The 16,080-nt window shown below is 54.5% G+C and overlaps 1 protein-coding gene and 1 long non-coding RNA gene across 5 annotated transcripts in view; one reads left to right on the top strand and one right to left on the bottom strand.

Annotated features, from left to right (window-relative positions):
* NOL4L (nucleolar protein 4 like) overlaps window positions 1-16,080 on the bottom strand; it is a 66,844-nt gene that overhangs the window by 23,284 nt on the left and 27,480 nt on the right. Inside the window, exon 1 of one of the 4 annotated variants that reach the window (XM_030008702.2) lies at window positions 5,768-5,995. The exons of 2 other annotated variants lie outside the window; for them this stretch is intronic. The gene's annotated coding sequence lies outside the window, so the exon portion shown is untranslated. Of the gene's footprint in view, window positions 1-5,263; window positions 5,594-5,767; window positions 5,996-16,080 lie in introns of those variants that run through there. One more of the 4 variants, XM_030008703.2, reaches the window with a different exon arrangement.
* On the top strand, window positions 6,071-7,112 carry LOC115339202. Its single transcript, XR_003922654.2, has 2 exons — window positions 6,071-6,268; window positions 6,621-7,112. It is a non-coding gene; the product is annotated as an uncharacterized LOC115339202 (long non-coding RNA).

Below are 16,080 nucleotides of genomic sequence, written 5' to 3'. Positions count from 1 at the left end.
TAGTGGCACCGGTCCCCACAGACCTGCACTGCCTGATGCTGCAGAGGAGGCTCCTGGAGCACAGCCCAGAGGGACGGCTCCTCCAGCTCTCTCCGAAGGGATATCGCCTCTGTACCCTGATCAAAAATGACAACACACACCTTGGGAAGGGGCTGGGGGAGTGAGGTCCCTGGCGAGGCAAGGAAACCCCAGCTCAGGCCGGGGAGCCCGGCCAGCTGCCTGCTCCCCAATGGCATAGATGACATTCCTCTCTCCCACTCCTGCAGCTGAAAGGACATTTTCTCTCTCCCTCTCTCTCCCTTCTCGCTAACCTTTACAGTACTTCGAGACACAGCCCTTGGATCGCTTCCAGCGCCGGAAAGGTCAGCCACAGGATTTCAAAACCATCATCATAAAGGCAGCACTGAGATCCTGAATGAGAGGAGGGGCTGCAGGACCTCCCCAGGCTGAACTCTCCAAACACGCAGCTTGGGAGGAAGCAGATACGTGTTCCCATATGAACACGGTCCTGCCGGTGATCCCTTTATCTGCCTTCCTCTGCCCGCTCCCCTCCCAAAGCAACGGGCAGAGACCGCATCCAGAGGCCCGGGGTGCAGGGGAACACCGAAAATGTTTCCAGAACCGCTTTCAACTGCGCTTTCCTTTGATTGAAACATTTCAAAGGCTTGTAAACTCTCTGCTCTTATTTTTTTTTCCCTCCCCCGGTCCTGAGATAAAATACAATCCCTGCTCCCTTTCCGTGTAAGAAGCAATTGGCAAGCGCCCCTCCAACCTACGCCTGCGCCTCATAAAAACTGCCCTGTCTGGCCGCCGCTGGCTGACAGTTTTTATTGTGAACAAACAAATGTCTTTAAAGACAGGTTTGTGCTTTTTCTCCCCGCTCCTCGTCCCTGCAGACACATCTGCTGGCTCGGGGCTCGCTGCCGCCCCCAGCCTGCTCCCTCCATGTGCCTCCCGGGGAGTTTCCTGGAATTTACAGCTTGTTAAACCCCGCACGCACCAACGGATGGACGGATGGGACTCAGCAGCCCCCTGCACGCCCGCCAACGGAATGGGGACACCCTGATCCCCAGACCCACCTGTGCTGCCAGCCAGGTGCCCCCGTGCAGCCCCCCCAGTGCCCAGGTCGAGCAGAGCAAGAGAGGCGGGAGGCAGCGGGGAGGCACGGCATCCCCTGGCTCAGCACAGCACCGCTGCCATGCCAGCCACGAAGCAATCCTGCCTCTCCAGAAACTCCATCTTGTACGTACAGGAACAGAACTGCAAAGGTCTCCCTGTTGCAAACTATAAATAGTCTCTTTATTGTAAGCATTTGCAGGGAGGCAGCCACCCTAATATCTGGCCTTCTTCACAAGGCTTACTCCAGATTACTGTCAGAGCTTAAGAGACAAACGCAAATGCCAAGGTCCTTGCTGCCCACAGTCTCTCACCTGTCTGGTGAGGAGGAGGAGCCCTGGGAGCAACCCGCAATTTTTTTCGGAAAGCGTCTGGCTCAGGCATGGCGTCTGCGGGGCTCAGCTGCAGAAGACGCCCAGCCTCGGCACCCAAACCACAACCCGGGAGGCATCACGCTCTCCATGCGCTCACACATGGTGGAAAAGAGGTGACATGCAGGATGCCTCGCATGCGCATGCTATGTAAAGTGCTTTATAAATGTGTACAATTCTCTCGAGGTGCAATAACATTCGCCTATTATTAGAAATACTCTGGGTATCAAACCAGAAACTGATAAGCTATAAATGACTCAAGTCAAACAAGGCCATCGCACGTTCACCAGTCCAGGATCCAGCCTCCAGCAGAAAGAGCAGGTTGCTGCTGTGGGACTTTGCCAGGCGGATGCGTCCCCACGTCCACAGTGTCACCCCCTACTTTCCAGCCAGAGTTTTCCTCTTAACAGCACTAATACCCTTGGCCAAAACACCAACGGGACAAACTTCCCAGCAGCGCACAGCTCCCGCAGCACAGCCCGCCCCAAGGGAGCGCAAAGCTGACCATGCAGGCGGCATCGCGTGAACCCTTCGCAGCAGCGGGGAACGGCCAAAGCCGGTGGTGGGAACTGCCGAGAGAGCATCTGCTGCCTGCTGGCTTGGGGCAGCCCCCGCAGCTCTGCCCACGCCATGGTGCCCCCGGAGCTCCTCACACCTTTGTGCCTCTTCCCTAAAGCGCAAGAGAAAGGCCCCGACCTCGAGCACGGCTCTGGCCATCCCCATCACTGCGGCTCTGGCATCCTCCGCTGCCCCTCAGCTCACTGGGACACCAGAGGCCACCAGCAAGCTCCGTCCTCAGGACACCCCTTGGAGACCAAAGGCTGAGCGTTGTGACCTCCTCGTGCTGCCCGTCAGTGACAGTGGCAACTGCTGGCACTGGCCCCCTCACGCCAGGGACAGTCCCAGGGATGGGAAGCCCCGGGCAGCAACGCCCGGAGCACCGGCTGCCCAGCCACGGCCCAGGAGCAGCCCCATTTCAGTCAGCTGGAGTGGAGAGACAGCAGCACAGCACACACGCTGGCGTCAAAACACAGGACACCAGAGCGGGATCAACATTTCTGGCTGGGTGGGCAGCTCTGAATTTCCCCCGGATGGCAATAACCTGGCTGAAGGCTGAGCCTCAAAGTGGGCTCCACCACCCAGCCAAACAAGGACGCGTTTCTCAACAGCAGCAACAGCTACAACTCGGAGCAATACGGTAAATCTAATCTACCCTTCCACCCTCTTTTGGCTTGCAAGTCAGGCAGCTCATTCTTTTTCCTCTCTGGGTTCTCAGGAGAATTCTCCCTGCTAATTTCTTCTTTCCTGTAAACAAACTTCAAATGAAACTTTCATTAGAAAACCGAGCGCAATCCATTACCAGTGCCTGTCTCAGGACCAGCCGCCTTTTCCCCAGTTCCACGCCACTCATGGCAGAGATGGAAGTGACAGTGGCTGCCCCAACCAGCCAGCCCAGAGCCAAACCCCGAGCCCCGGCACTGCTGCTGCTGCCCTCCTCCTTCCTGCCTTTCCCAGCTCCCCGGAGAGATCTCCTCACCCCGCAGTAAAGTCCCATCGCTTTGTTTCCAACGTTCAAGGGATTGAGCGATCAAGGGTCAGGCAATGTGCGTGCAACTCCTCTTCTGCAAGGGGAAGTCGGATCCTGCTGGTGCATTCACAGGCCACACCCAAACATCGGAGCAGGGCTCCCGCCACCGCACGGGGTTTGGAAAACAACATCCTTGCTCCTCTCCTTATCTACAGTCCAACATTCACAGCTGCTCTGCAGACACTGGCAGCCAATATTTTCTAACTGGCAAAGGCAGACACTGATATGTGCAGGACTCACACTCTGCCTTTCTGTCCCACTTTCCATTCACCAATCTTTGAGCACCGCGCGTGCACGCATCCGCTGAGCCTCACAACTTCCCTCCGAGTTATAAAAGTATTCTTCCTATTATAGAGCTGGAAACCCCAGGTACTGACAGCCGCCCTAGCTGGTCCAAGAACACAGCAAGTCGCTGGCAGATCCAGGAACACAATCAAGATCTCCGGACTGCAAGGCTTTAACTGCTAGACAATGTTTCTTCACTGGCGGCTCTCCTTCCTGGAGAACAACCTCCCATAGCGTGAGCTGGAACAGGGCAGGGGGGGAAGCTACTCTTATAACCGTATCTCGTAAATATATGCAAGGCTATCGGTAACCTGCTTATTTTACAGCCAGGCTCAGTTTCTCGGGGACTGCCTTGCAAGTGTCTCTCCAGTCATTTACATGCTGTGCCTCACGCTTAATATTCCAGGCTCCGAGTCTCAGGACGGTTTATTTTCTCTCTTTGAGTCCTTTTATTTTAAAACGTGTCCTTTCACGCCACAGCCTACTATCCCGATGGGATTTCCTTCCGCGGAGCAGGAACCGAGGCTGTGCGCCGTGCAACCTCCCCAGCGCGCAGCCACGCTCAGCTTCCCACCAGAAGCAGCCGTGTTTTTAGAGTCAACAAAAGGCAACGCGTGACTGCCAGCCCCCGGAGCTGCTCCACTGCCGTGCCAGCCACGACCTGCCCGGCACAGGCAGCCCCCAGGCCTGCCAAACCTGGCCGGGACAGAGCACCTCCCGCCGTGACCCGCGGCAGCAGCTCGGTGCTCGGGGACGGGCTCTCAGGAAGGCAGCCTCATCTCCGTCTCAGCCACTGTTTAAACCCGGCCCTCTGAGCATGCCAAGAAGGTATTGAACCAGATTTGACCCTAACTTAACCAGTTCAGCGCAGAGAAAGGCTTACTAATGGAAGATAAAACACTCCAGGTCAAAGATTGATACTGCAGCCACAAATACTGTGGTGGTCACTGCTTCAAAGAGCCCGAGGAGCCTTAAAGCACAAGGGTGTACGCTGGCTGTGAGCTGTGACTGTGCTGCCTACTCGGCTGTGCAATTCACACACCAAACAGAACATCCCCAGCGCTCTTTGTCAGGTCACTTACGTCCTTATTTGCTGCAATTTCTGCTGATTTCTACGGGACGCGGCAAAACCGAGTATTTGTTAGTTCCCAAAAACGGGCAAAGGAGTTCATTTAAAAGGCAAATGGAAGAGGAAGGGAGGATCAGCACCTCCTACCCCCTCCCCCTTCTCTAAGAGCTCTCCTTCTGGGAACACCACCCCCCCCCCCACAGGAGTGTTCCCACCGCCCCAAAGTGGAGGGATGCTGCGCACGGGGAAGCAGCCGGCAGCCCCTTCCCGCAGCCGCTCCCCCCGCGCTCCTGCTGTTCAGCGGGGAGGTGCTGAACGCGGGGGCCGCCGGGACGGGGGACCCGACCCCGTCCGTCCGTCCGTCCGTCCGTCCGTCCCCGGTGCCCCGCACCCGCCTGCCCAGCACCTGAACTTGCTGCCAGCCGGGCAGGCGTTTGCCGTTCCACGCGAGGCGGGGATGGTGTCTTGAGACCCATAAACCGCACTTTGCTCTTCCACCAGCACCGGGAAGCGGGTGCTGGGGTGGGGGGCTGGCTTTGGAGGAGGGGGCCGAGCGGAGCAGCCCTGCGGGCTGAGCGGCCGGGGGTCCCCCCGCCCCCGGCAGCCGCGGGACCCGACGTTTTCCCCCCGCGGTGGGACGCGGTTCCCACGCGTGTCTCCCCGCAGCAGCGAGGTGCCGGGAGCCGGGCGAACGTCCCCGTCCCCGTCCCGCCCCCCGCGCCCCTCCGCCCGCAGGTAAATAAATACAGCCGCGATGGAGACCTGCCCGCCGAGCCGGGGCCGGCGCACGGGGCTCAGCGTGCGGCGGGGATTGACACGTAAGTAGGGCTTTACCTCCAGGGAGGCGGCTATTTCCAGCACAATCCCCGCCCGGGGCCGGGGCCGGGGCTGGGGAGGGCGGCTCGGCGATGGCGGCGGCGCGGGGCCGGTGCCCGGGAATTGATGGGGCCGGAGCGCTCCCGCCGCCGCCTCCTCCCACTTTCTTCTGCGCTTTTGTGCTCTTCCGGGGAAGGGGGAGCCGCGCCGGGAAGGACGCGCCAACCTCACCCCCCCCCCCCCCAAACAAACACACACCTCCCCACCGCCGCCGGCCAGCCGGGCGGGCGGGCGACCCGCAACTTCCCGGGGAAGCGGGGCGGCGCGGCCGCTCCCCCCGGAGTTGGGGCAGGGCCCCGCGGCCGCCCCCCCCCCCTCCCCGCCCCGCCCCTCCCGCCGATGCACCCCCCCCCCCCCCCCCCTCCGCTCCCCGCAGCCGCGTGGAATCCCCGCGCATCCCCCCCCCCCCCCCCGCCGCCGCCCCGGGGCCCCGGTAGCGGAACCCCGCGGGCGAGCGCCTACCTGGAGCGGGGCCTGGGGCCTGCCGGCCTGCGCCAGCCCGGCGGCGCGGCTGGGAGCGCGGGGCGGAGGGACGGAGGGACGGAGGGGAGGGGGCCCGGGCTGGCGGCGCTCCGGAGAGGCTGACAACCAGCTGCTGCCCGGGGAGAGGGGCCGGCGCTGCGGAGCGCGTCACTCCCGGCTCCCGGGGGCGGAGGGGGGGGGGGGGGGTGTGTAGGTGGGGGGGGGCCGGGAGGCGGAGGGGGGCGAGCGGGGCCCGGCAGAGGGAGGAGGGGGCGGGGGCGGCGGGGGGGGGGGGGAGGAAGAGGAGCGGGGCCGCCGGGGGGGGGGTGTGGAGGCGGGAGGCTGGTTTCGCCACCAGGGCGGGGGGGCGCGGGGAGCCGCGCCTGGAAGAGCACATTGTGGAGGGCCGGGGAGGGCCCTTCCTCCCGGAGGAAGAGACAATGTCCAGGGCCGGGCGCCTGCTGGAGAGCCGCGAGAATGCACGGCCGGCGGCACGGCTCGGTACGGCACGGCACGGCTCGGTACGGGCACGGCCGGGGTATGGGGGGGGGGCTGCAACCCGCCCGGGCATCCTCCCGCTCGGCACGGCCCGGGGGGCTGCAAGCCGCCCGGGGACACCCGGCTCGGCGGCGGCCCGGTGACCCGCAGCCCTCCCGGGGACGCCCGCCCGGCTCAGCCCGGCCCCGGGAGCTCCGGGGTTCGGCCGTGCCGCGGGGAGCAAGTGACGGGACCCCGGCAGTGGGTCCCCCGGGGAGCAGGGCGGGCGCCCCGCTGCCCCCCTTCCCCTGCGCTCGGTGGGTGCAGCAGTGCCCGGGCCCCGCGCTGCCTCCTCTGCTGAATCCTTTTGTTTCAGATGATTCTCCCTATCGCACCGTGGGAGCAGAAGAGGACCCTACTCCGCCAAGCAGCAGCATCCCTCAACGCTGCAGCCTCTTGTCTGAATGTTGCATCTCGGCTGTTGTTAAATCGGTGGCTCTTCAGGGCAGCTCCCTGACAGCGAGGCTGCCCACCGAGCTCGGCCGTGCCCCCCAGCACGGCCCTGTGCAGGGACACCGTGCTGCCAGGTCCCCGGGAGGGCTGGGGATGCTGTGACCCGGCTCCGGGCGGGCAGCGCGTGGTGTCCTGGCATCCCCCAGGACGGTACCCGCTCCCAGGCAGGGCCCCGAGAGCCGCGGGTCGGTGACCTCCCGCCCGGTTGGGGATCGCCGCGATGGGTGCTGGCATCTCGGCATCCCCCTCCCCAGCCCGTCTCACGTCTCTTGCTGTTTAATGGTTATGAAGGAAATTTTTACAAAATAAACCAAGTGTAACGGATTCAGCGGCGGAGCCTGCGGTAGGCCGGTGCCAGAGCCGAGGATGGGAACTGCCACATTCGTGTTTATGGCTTGTTAGTGCGGATGTCCAATTATGATGTTTTCTACTCTGGCGTTAACCACTGCACTGCCAGGGAAACCGTGCAAGGGAGGAGGGGCGGCTCGGGAGGATCCGAGGCCGGAGGTGAAAATGGGTATCGCTTGGTGTTGCATTTCCATCTCCTCCGGGCTGATCTGTGGAGCCAGAGGCTGAAGGGCGAGAGCAGAGCCCCAGGGGCCTCCCACGCTCCCGCAGGAAGCGGCGGCCGGCCGGGAGGGCAGCGGGCTACGAGCCCCCAGCCGCGGGGGCCTGCTCTGCGCTCACTTCCAGCTCAATGGCTGCTGCTCCTCCCTGAAGCTAAAATAAAATCCTGACCATTTAAGGTGAACAGGAGACTTGCCATGGACCTCAGCAGAGCGGGCTTTAACCCATTCCCATTGCTGGGCTTTGTTTACTCCCTGGGCTCCCTTCGCCTTCCAGCTAGACCGGCTTAAGGCCATTTAGGAGAGCGAGACCCCCAGGGACCAAGGCGCCTGCCCCTCTGTTTGGAGAGCTCGCAGGGGACCCAAGCCAGCCAGGGTGCGAGTTTGAAGCACAGTCACTATTCTGTGCTGCCTCACCATGTGGACGCTCTTATTTTATACTAAGTGCCTTTGTGTGGGTTAGGTTAATCCACTTTGGAAATGGATTAACCTAAATTTCACATCGGCAAACTTAGTGCCGAACAGCCGCGTCCACACAGGGAGCGAGGGAGGAACGGCAATTCAGCAATAGCTGCTGGGCAGGAGCTTTTCCCCATGCAAGGGAGGGGTCCTGACCCCAAGGGGGGTCACCGCCGTTACAAGTGGGGTCATGAGCCCGACAGAAATGCAATTGTTTGTGCCAGCGCTTGGGGTCATGAGGCTGGCAGAAGTGGGGCTCACCGGCGGAAGAGGGGCTGCCTCCAGAAACGGCTAGGGAAGCTTTGGGAAACGGCACGCCAAGCTCCGTTCTAGTGGGTATTTTTCGGATTCAAATTATCTAGGGGGAAGTAACTGGCAATTAGATACAGAGTTGGTAATAATAATTTATCAAGTTGTCAGGAACAGGGGTAAGTGCCTTAGGAGATTACATTTTTAAAAAAACACACCATAGTAAACCAGTGCTACTGTTATTATATATATAATACACATCAAATATATTATTTATAAGTCGCTTCCTTCCCTCTCTCCTCGCAACGTGTTCGTTACTTCTGGTCCCTGCAAACCCCTTCACATGGACACAGACCTGCCCATACAGAAAACCTGGGGCTCCCTGTCAGGCTGTGCTTGCCCGGACAGGGTCCCGTTGGATGCCAGCAGAGCCTGAGCTGCAGGTCCTGAGAAGAGCCATGCCCTGGCTGTAACGGCCCTGCACCGCGCAGCCTGCCCGCGTACCAGGCAGTGACGCTTCCAAGGGCATCGCTAACGATGCCCTGACCTCATCTGTCGTAATTTCCTAAGGCAAGGCTCCGCAAGAATACCAAGGCTGCTGTCAAACCCAGGAATAAACTACATTTACGGCACTTTGTAGGAGCTTAATTGCATAGTTGCGTTGTTGAGGAGTGTGGGTGCAGTGATCTAGTGGTGAGAGCAGGGGACTGCAGGACAGCAGGATCCGGCCATCATGCCAGAGGAGTCACTGACTCATGGGCGACCTTGTGCGAGTCACTTGATGTTCTTGTGCCTCTGAAAAGTAGGTTAAATAACAAATGGGACCTCCTGCATTGGGTCCTCCGTGACCATCAAACCCTACTGGGTAATAAGCATTAAAATGCGAATTTCTCAGGGGCGAGGCCAGTAAGAAAAGGGGGGCAAGAGGGGCAGCGCTGCAGAAGAGCTGACGAAGGAGGGCCCCAGTCGCATGACATGAGGGCGATACGCAGCTTTTATCAACCACGTATTTTAACTTATCTGCCATCCAGAGCAGAGTGAGGAAAAAAAGGAGAGTAAAGATTTAGGAAATTTTATTATAGACCAGATTTGTTGTGGGCTGAGGGCTGTATTCCCACTACATCTTGGTTGCTCCTTCTGCAAAAGTAGCAGTTGTTAGCATCTGGCATATGCATGAATAAAAGGGTTTTTTTTCCCAGGAGCCAAGACCAAGAGATGGAAAGGAAATACAGCTCCGTACCTCACAGGGTACACCAGTCACTGCCAAGTAAAGAAGCAGGAAAGGAGTCGTCTCTGTGGATGGAATTTGCCTTCCTCTGGAGTACAGGGAATGGGTGTTTGAAGGGATGTCTCAATCACAGTCAAATATCCCCTAACATTTCTTGCCAAAGCCTGAACCCACAGGACTGGCAGGAATGTCTGCATTGCGTTATGCATCGAGAACGAGCCTCACAGCTTATCTCTTGGCCACCCAAATCAGAATCAAGTCAACATAAACAGAACTACCACTAAACCCATTTTTGGCCACTCTCAAGCCATACCGCATGTTTCAGAATCCATCTTTGCGAAAAAAACCCTGACTCTGCAGAGATACACATGCCCGTTTTGTGCACACAAGGCTCATGATGTGGGTCCTAGGAGTCTGTGCAACCAGGCAAGGTGCAAGCCTGCCTGCGCAGGTTTAACAGCAGTGGAAACAAAAGCAAGTACATGATTCAAGGTTAAAAAGCTGAACCACACAGCTTCATCTTCTATAATAACGGAAATCATTAATATAGTTCGCACTCTCAAAGTAGTTGCCATCCAAGCTCTTGAAGAGCTTTATTAGTGAGCGAGACCTCAGAAGTCTCTCTAAGGTATTATCCCCTTTTTAAAGGGAGAAGGCAATTAAGAAACAGCCATTTGTGTAACTTGATCAAAGTCAACATACAGCACGTCAGCACCTGAGCTTGGGAGACGATGCAGAAAACCTCACCGTGCAAAGCTTTCCATGGGTACAGGACAAATTTAAGTGAATCCATGAAACTATCCCATGGATGTTAAATGTTTTCATCAACGTGCAAGTACAGGTCTTTACATTTTCCCCAGGAACATTTCCTAGCCCCACTTTACAGGACCTGAACCAAAACTTTGTCTCCTGTTCTACTGGGAGCAGCTGCCTTTGATGCTGGTTACGCACAGGGAATGGGCAGCATCTCTCCTCACCAAATAGGGGAGGTACTTGGAAGAAAGGATGAATTAAAGACAGATAATGTAGTTTCTGGCCCTACTCAGTGTTCCCAGAAACAGGCTCAAGCAGCTTGGCTTTAGTAGGCTACTCGGACTGCACCGCTGGAGAACGTGCACTGGGGGGTGGGTATGCATGGTGGAGGGCAATCAGTCCTAATTACCCACGGGTGGATCAGCCCCAGTGCAGAAGAGCCTTGCTGCGGAGCAAGCCGGGAACCCCCACGGGCTCTGCATGGGCCAGCCTGTGAGGGACCCGATGGCCACATCCGTGCAGCGCTGAGCTCCGTGGAGTCACTGTCACCAGCCCAGGGGACTCCACGCTCCCCAGCCAAGTGTCACCGACCCGTCCTTCCTCCTGGGCACTCCCGCCGCAGGTTCCTACTGCCCCGTTCACACCTGGTCTGCCATGCCCTGCTCCTGCTTGATCCGACCCAGCCCTCCGCTAGCACGACAACCACAGCTCCACTGAGAGTGAGAGCAACTTCTAAACATCCCCTAGCCACTTCTCCAGGACCTTAGTTAAGCTCCACAACATCACAGGGAAGGGAAGAGAGAGTGGGAAAGGGATCAGCTTCTCTCCACCGGTGCACAGGACCAGTGAGGAAAATCGGCCGGACCAGTCGCACGCAGCAACTAAATACGCCCAAGCCATTCAGGAGGACTAATTGTGCCTAGAATCACCGGAATTGGGCAATGCCACCTCCTTTCTTACAGAAAATGAAGTTATTTTCCCCCAAACTGCAAAGAGTCAGGACCTTGGCATCACACCTCATTTGAAGATAAAAGCTGCGGTGGCAGGTTTTATCCCAGCCAGCCCAAGTCGAGGTCTCAAATTGTTTGCTTGCATTGAGCATTGCAATGAACACCTGTAATGCAGCTACACTGGGAAAAATACTGAAAGATCTACACAATGGGAAATAAAAGCTCTTAAGTTTTTACTAGCTGGGAACGTCAGAGTTAATTCCAATAACAAAAATGAGTTGACCTTCACTGAAAGCAAGCCATTCACACGAGTCTGAAACCAGTCTAAATGGTTTGATCATCTGACCTCCTGCATCTCATGAGCCATTAAGGCCAAGGATGAAAGTTTTGCTAAACTATCTTTGCCAGATAGTTAACAGAACACTGTTATGACGGCCGGACCTGCCTCCCTGGCTTTGCCTGGACAAAGTCTGTCATTTAGGGCAGAATTTAAATTTACCAGCCAAAGCCCACTTCTGCCAGCAGAAGCTGTGTCTCCACCAGAGGGCTTTGCTGATGCAGATCTACGAGCAAGCCTTTATTGCAGAGATTAATGCAATATCTGTATTTCAAACAGCTACGGTCACGGTGCCTCACTGTGTGTACGGCCAATATTCCCTTTTCTTCTGTGGGTAGGGGAGCATTTAGGGAACTTCTCTAGTGCTCAAAAATGTCTTAAAAATTAACATCAGGGAACAAAGATCTTTTCAAGTCAAGGAAAAGCCTCTTGAATGAGTTATCTCGTCAAGTTGATTTAGAGGTATTTATTCCTGGAGATGTTTCACACCCTCTTTAATGGACTGGGAAGTACCTTATCATCCTCATGTGATGCAAACACATCATCCCACTTCCTTCCAAATACTGACTGCATGCTTCTGCCTTCTCTGCCCATCTATGAACACATAGAGCGTTTCTTTGGGATCCCTTCTCTAAGCACTGGAACAGATAAATCCAGGTCCTGGATCTCGCACAGCAGCTGCCAGCTCTGCCAGATTTGGTTCTGGTTTCTGGACTACATGAAATGAGATATCTACAATTCTCACCAGTGAACTTAGAGACTGAAAACGAAAACCTGGCGTGCCCTCTTCTGCAGCCGCTAACTCCCCTCCCTGCCTCTGCTGCCTCCCCTGTGCCAGTTCTGCACCCCCAGGATTAGCGTGGAGATGGATCCAAAGCAGAAGGAAGAAAGCGAGCTGCCACAGGAAGATGCATCTTAGCTGTTCTGGTAATACCGGAGCCTTCTGAGGCACTGAAGCGAGCAAACACAATAAGGGGTGTACCAAGGAGAAAAGCGAGTGGAAGAAGGAGGACTTAACATTGCAAACCAGCCTCTGGTCACGAGGCTCCGTGAGCTCCCAAATCCTGCAGAGGAGGCTTGATCCTCACCTGCATTAGATGAAGCCAGCTCCCTGTACAGCTGTGGGATTTGAACCCCTCCACCCCCTCTTGCAGGACTACCCTGCTGTTTGGGTTAAAACATTGCTTGAAATCATCTTTTGAAAACCACTTCACATCCACGCACCGTCACACACTCCAGGTTTACAGGGAAATTACTGGATGGATGGAGCATGTGACAGTGCAGGACAAGGCTCTGTCCCTCTCAAACACTTACAAGTCAGTGTAGCAAAGCCATAGCAACAAGAAAAACGCTTGTATTATTTCCCATCCAAGAGCAGCTCCTGCCATTCACTGATTGCATGACCTTCTGTCAGCAGTCATTGAAGCAACCTCTGAAAATGTTTCTGTATCATTTAAACCTGGTTATCCGGCCCTGGACTGTATCTGCCAAGGTAGCAGCAACATCTCCAGAGCAGAGAGTGAGCCTGGCATTTCAGTGCTGGGATTTGTTCCTTTAAAATCTTCATATTCCACCAGCCACCAGTGGAAATCATGCCCAACAGTGTGGCGTGAAAAATAAATCCAAGACTGGGTTTGAATAAGACAGAAAAGATTGTCTGGAAAATGACTGCAATAAACTCGAATAACCAATCATTTTAAAATGCTAATATTTAGCGTTTGAAAATGAGGTGGAAGGATCATTATAGATAAATATCAAATATCTTCTTTTCATTCCTTTTTGCTGCTAGATTGGGAAGGCCAGAAGTTCAGAGATGCTTTAATTCCTCAGTAGATACCCAGAAATGTGGCTAATCCAGCACTCTCTGGAAAGGGTAAGGGGCCTGATTTTTCTCACACGTGTGAGAATTGGCATAAAATGGGAATGAAGGAAGACTCACACCCCAGAAGCTCCTGCATGTTCTAGTGAACCCAATTTAAGCAACATGGGTCACAGTTGTTTTCCATCATGCCAAAATAAATGTACTGACTCCAAGAAATACATTGAAATATATTCTGCAGGAACTCTTCATTTTGTGAGCAACCACGTAAAGAGCTCCTCTCCTTACTGTTTTTTGTCCCTAAGCAGAGATAAAATGCTTTCTCTAAGGTTCTTCTGGCTGTGCTTCCTTCTGGAGACACTGTTGCCCTAATACTAATGTGCTTAGCAGCACTAATAAATTACAGTTACATGCACACTTTTTTCCCTGAATAATGAAGTTAAAAGGCCACTTTGGCATAAATTCATTCATTGTTACCCCAAGTGAAGCAAGTTCCTCCTGGTGCTGCTGCATACAAGTAATTGCTTTTGGCAAAAGCCAAGTCGAACACAAGTCCGTTGCTTAATTTATTTCTATTATCACCATCAAATGTTAGTGAGTGCAAGGCTGTAAGGTGGCATGGCAGCAAAGCTGAGCTAAAGAGGGACCAATGTAATTTTGTAAATGTTGATATACAAAAACCATGCGGTGTATATTTGTGTAGTGCAAACTTTAAAAGCAGGTTGTATTTTCTTCCTGTTTTGCCTTTGTAACAAAGTCAAAATTATTTCTATCATCTTAAGAGGACTTTTGCAGTTTGTAAACACCTGGAACCCCAACAGCTGCAAGTCCCTGACCCTAAAGCTCCCTCCCTGGGGAGAGGGAGAGCAGCAGCCCGTGTTTCACAGCCCGTGCTCCACAAAGACTGCCAGGACCATCCAGGAAAAAAGGATGGTACTGTCGTGTTTCCACTGCAAAGTATGAAGAAGGAAAAAAGTAGCAGGGAAATGCTTGGAGGGAACTGAAGCCTGGTATTGATACTATTACACATATTGTCTTCACACAGACTTTAGCGTTAGCAGCTCAGGTACAGCCACAGCTGCCTTAGGAGCATGGCACTTGTTTCCCCAGGGGAAGCCGGGGAGTGTCCCATATCTCGGAATGGATGGCACCCAAGTCCCGCTGGATTTTCTCCACCAGGTCCAACCACCTGTATCCTCTCCAGACTGTCGTTACCTCCAGATCTGATGGAAAGTTTTAATGCTTCAGAAGTCTGAGCAATAAGACTGATCTTTCGTTATTTTGCTCTCAGGAATCAGCTTCAGTAAAACACTGAACGGCAAATTTTACTTCTTCCAAAGAGGTTTTTCCCTTGGCTGCTATAGCTTGAAAAGCTTAGAAAGCTGCACCACAACATACCGATGAGAGCTCAGGAAAAGAAAAACTTTAGAGGCAGGGAATAACATCAAGCCGTTTGATTTATGATCTAAACCAACAACTGCTGGTTGCCTCAGCTGGTCCCTTTTTTGTTCCCGTATGACATATGCTTCTGTTCGGATCTTAGCGAGCTTCAAGAGTATTCATGTTAGTAGCACGTTGTATCTATCTGTCTAGTGATAGCTCCAGTGCAAACTGTTATACCAAAATTCAGGGTATAAACTTCTCAAATCTCTAAATTACCAACCAAGCTTCTCAAAACAAGCATCCCTAAGCATGCAGCTTCAGAACTCAAGATTCAGTACTAAAGCCTGCCAGCTTCTGGGTGTTTTTTATTATGGAAATAAAATCAAACTGCAAGTCCAGTTTTCTACCTGTAGTAACTGGGTACAGGAGTTTAATCAAGCTTCATAGCACACTTCTCTTGAACAGAACTTTGGTGCCAAGAGGAATTGGTAGAAAATGCATAAATGGTAACTAGACAAACCTCTCAGACCGTCCTTTTGTATACATCAAACTTAACTTGAAAGAACCGCCCCACATGCTGAAAAGCACAGCTAGCCTTGACAGCCCACTGAGTCCTTAACCTGGGTGAAGAGCAGGCTGGTAGTCAACGGTACAGACAACGGTAGGGTCTGCAATCTCAACGCCTCTCTGCTAGGAGTTGCACCAAGACCCAGCAAACACTTTGCACAAGCCAAAGGCGGTTGGAATATGTCAGCTTTCGATCCCATTTATCCAAAAGTGGTCCTGAAGCAGACACCAGATGCCATGAAGCGGCGCATTCATCCACTCCATGTCCCCAGCCCAGCCCAGCCCAGCCCAGCCCGGCCCAGCCCGGTCCAGCTCAGCTCAACCCAGCCCAGCCCAGCCCAGCCCAGCCCAACCACCCCACAGAACTGTCCATAGTTCTACTGCCCAGCCAGCCCAAGTGCAAAACCTGGCACATGGCAGCCTTTCACGTTTCAAAAACTGTGACATAACCTATTGCAAACAAAACCTTAAACCCACTCAAACATCCAATGTGCACAAAGGAAAAAAGCTCCAAAACACAGAAGTGCTTCCCATCAGATGCCATTTTGTCCTCCAGCAAGAAGGTTTCACTGCTGAAGCAGTGGAGGAGCTTGGTATCTCTCCAGCTCCTGACAGCAAACCCACATCTGACATTTTACACCCTGGCAAGGGATGCTCTAACCAATGTCCCTTTAGGGCGTCACTAGATAAAAGTACCCATTGGGTGCAACTTCACAGTTCAAGCTATCAGCAATGTTTTCCACCACTGCACAATGCAAACTCTTTCACTTCTTGCAACTAGCAGTAATGTAGGAAATCAGATTCAGGTTTCAGTGTGCTGGAAAGAAAATCCAGCACTGGCTTCCAGTGCAGATTGTGGGGAGCAAGTAAAACATACTTTTCTTTTTATAGACTGTTTCCATGGTGCACAGAGGTTCCCATAGCTAATTCTGCAGCTGCAGAACTTCAGAAAATTGCACAGCCTGGGTATTATCCTGTGGCAGTCTGCCCCATCCATTCCCAAATCAAAATC

Source organism: Aquila chrysaetos, chromosome 3 (assembly GCF_900496995.4).
Source record: "Aquila chrysaetos chrysaetos chromosome 3, bAquChr1.4, whole genome shotgun sequence".
NCBI lineage: Eukaryota > Metazoa > Chordata > Aves > Accipitriformes > Accipitridae > Aquila > Aquila chrysaetos.
This window is presented reverse-complemented; position numbering and strand designations above follow the sequence as displayed.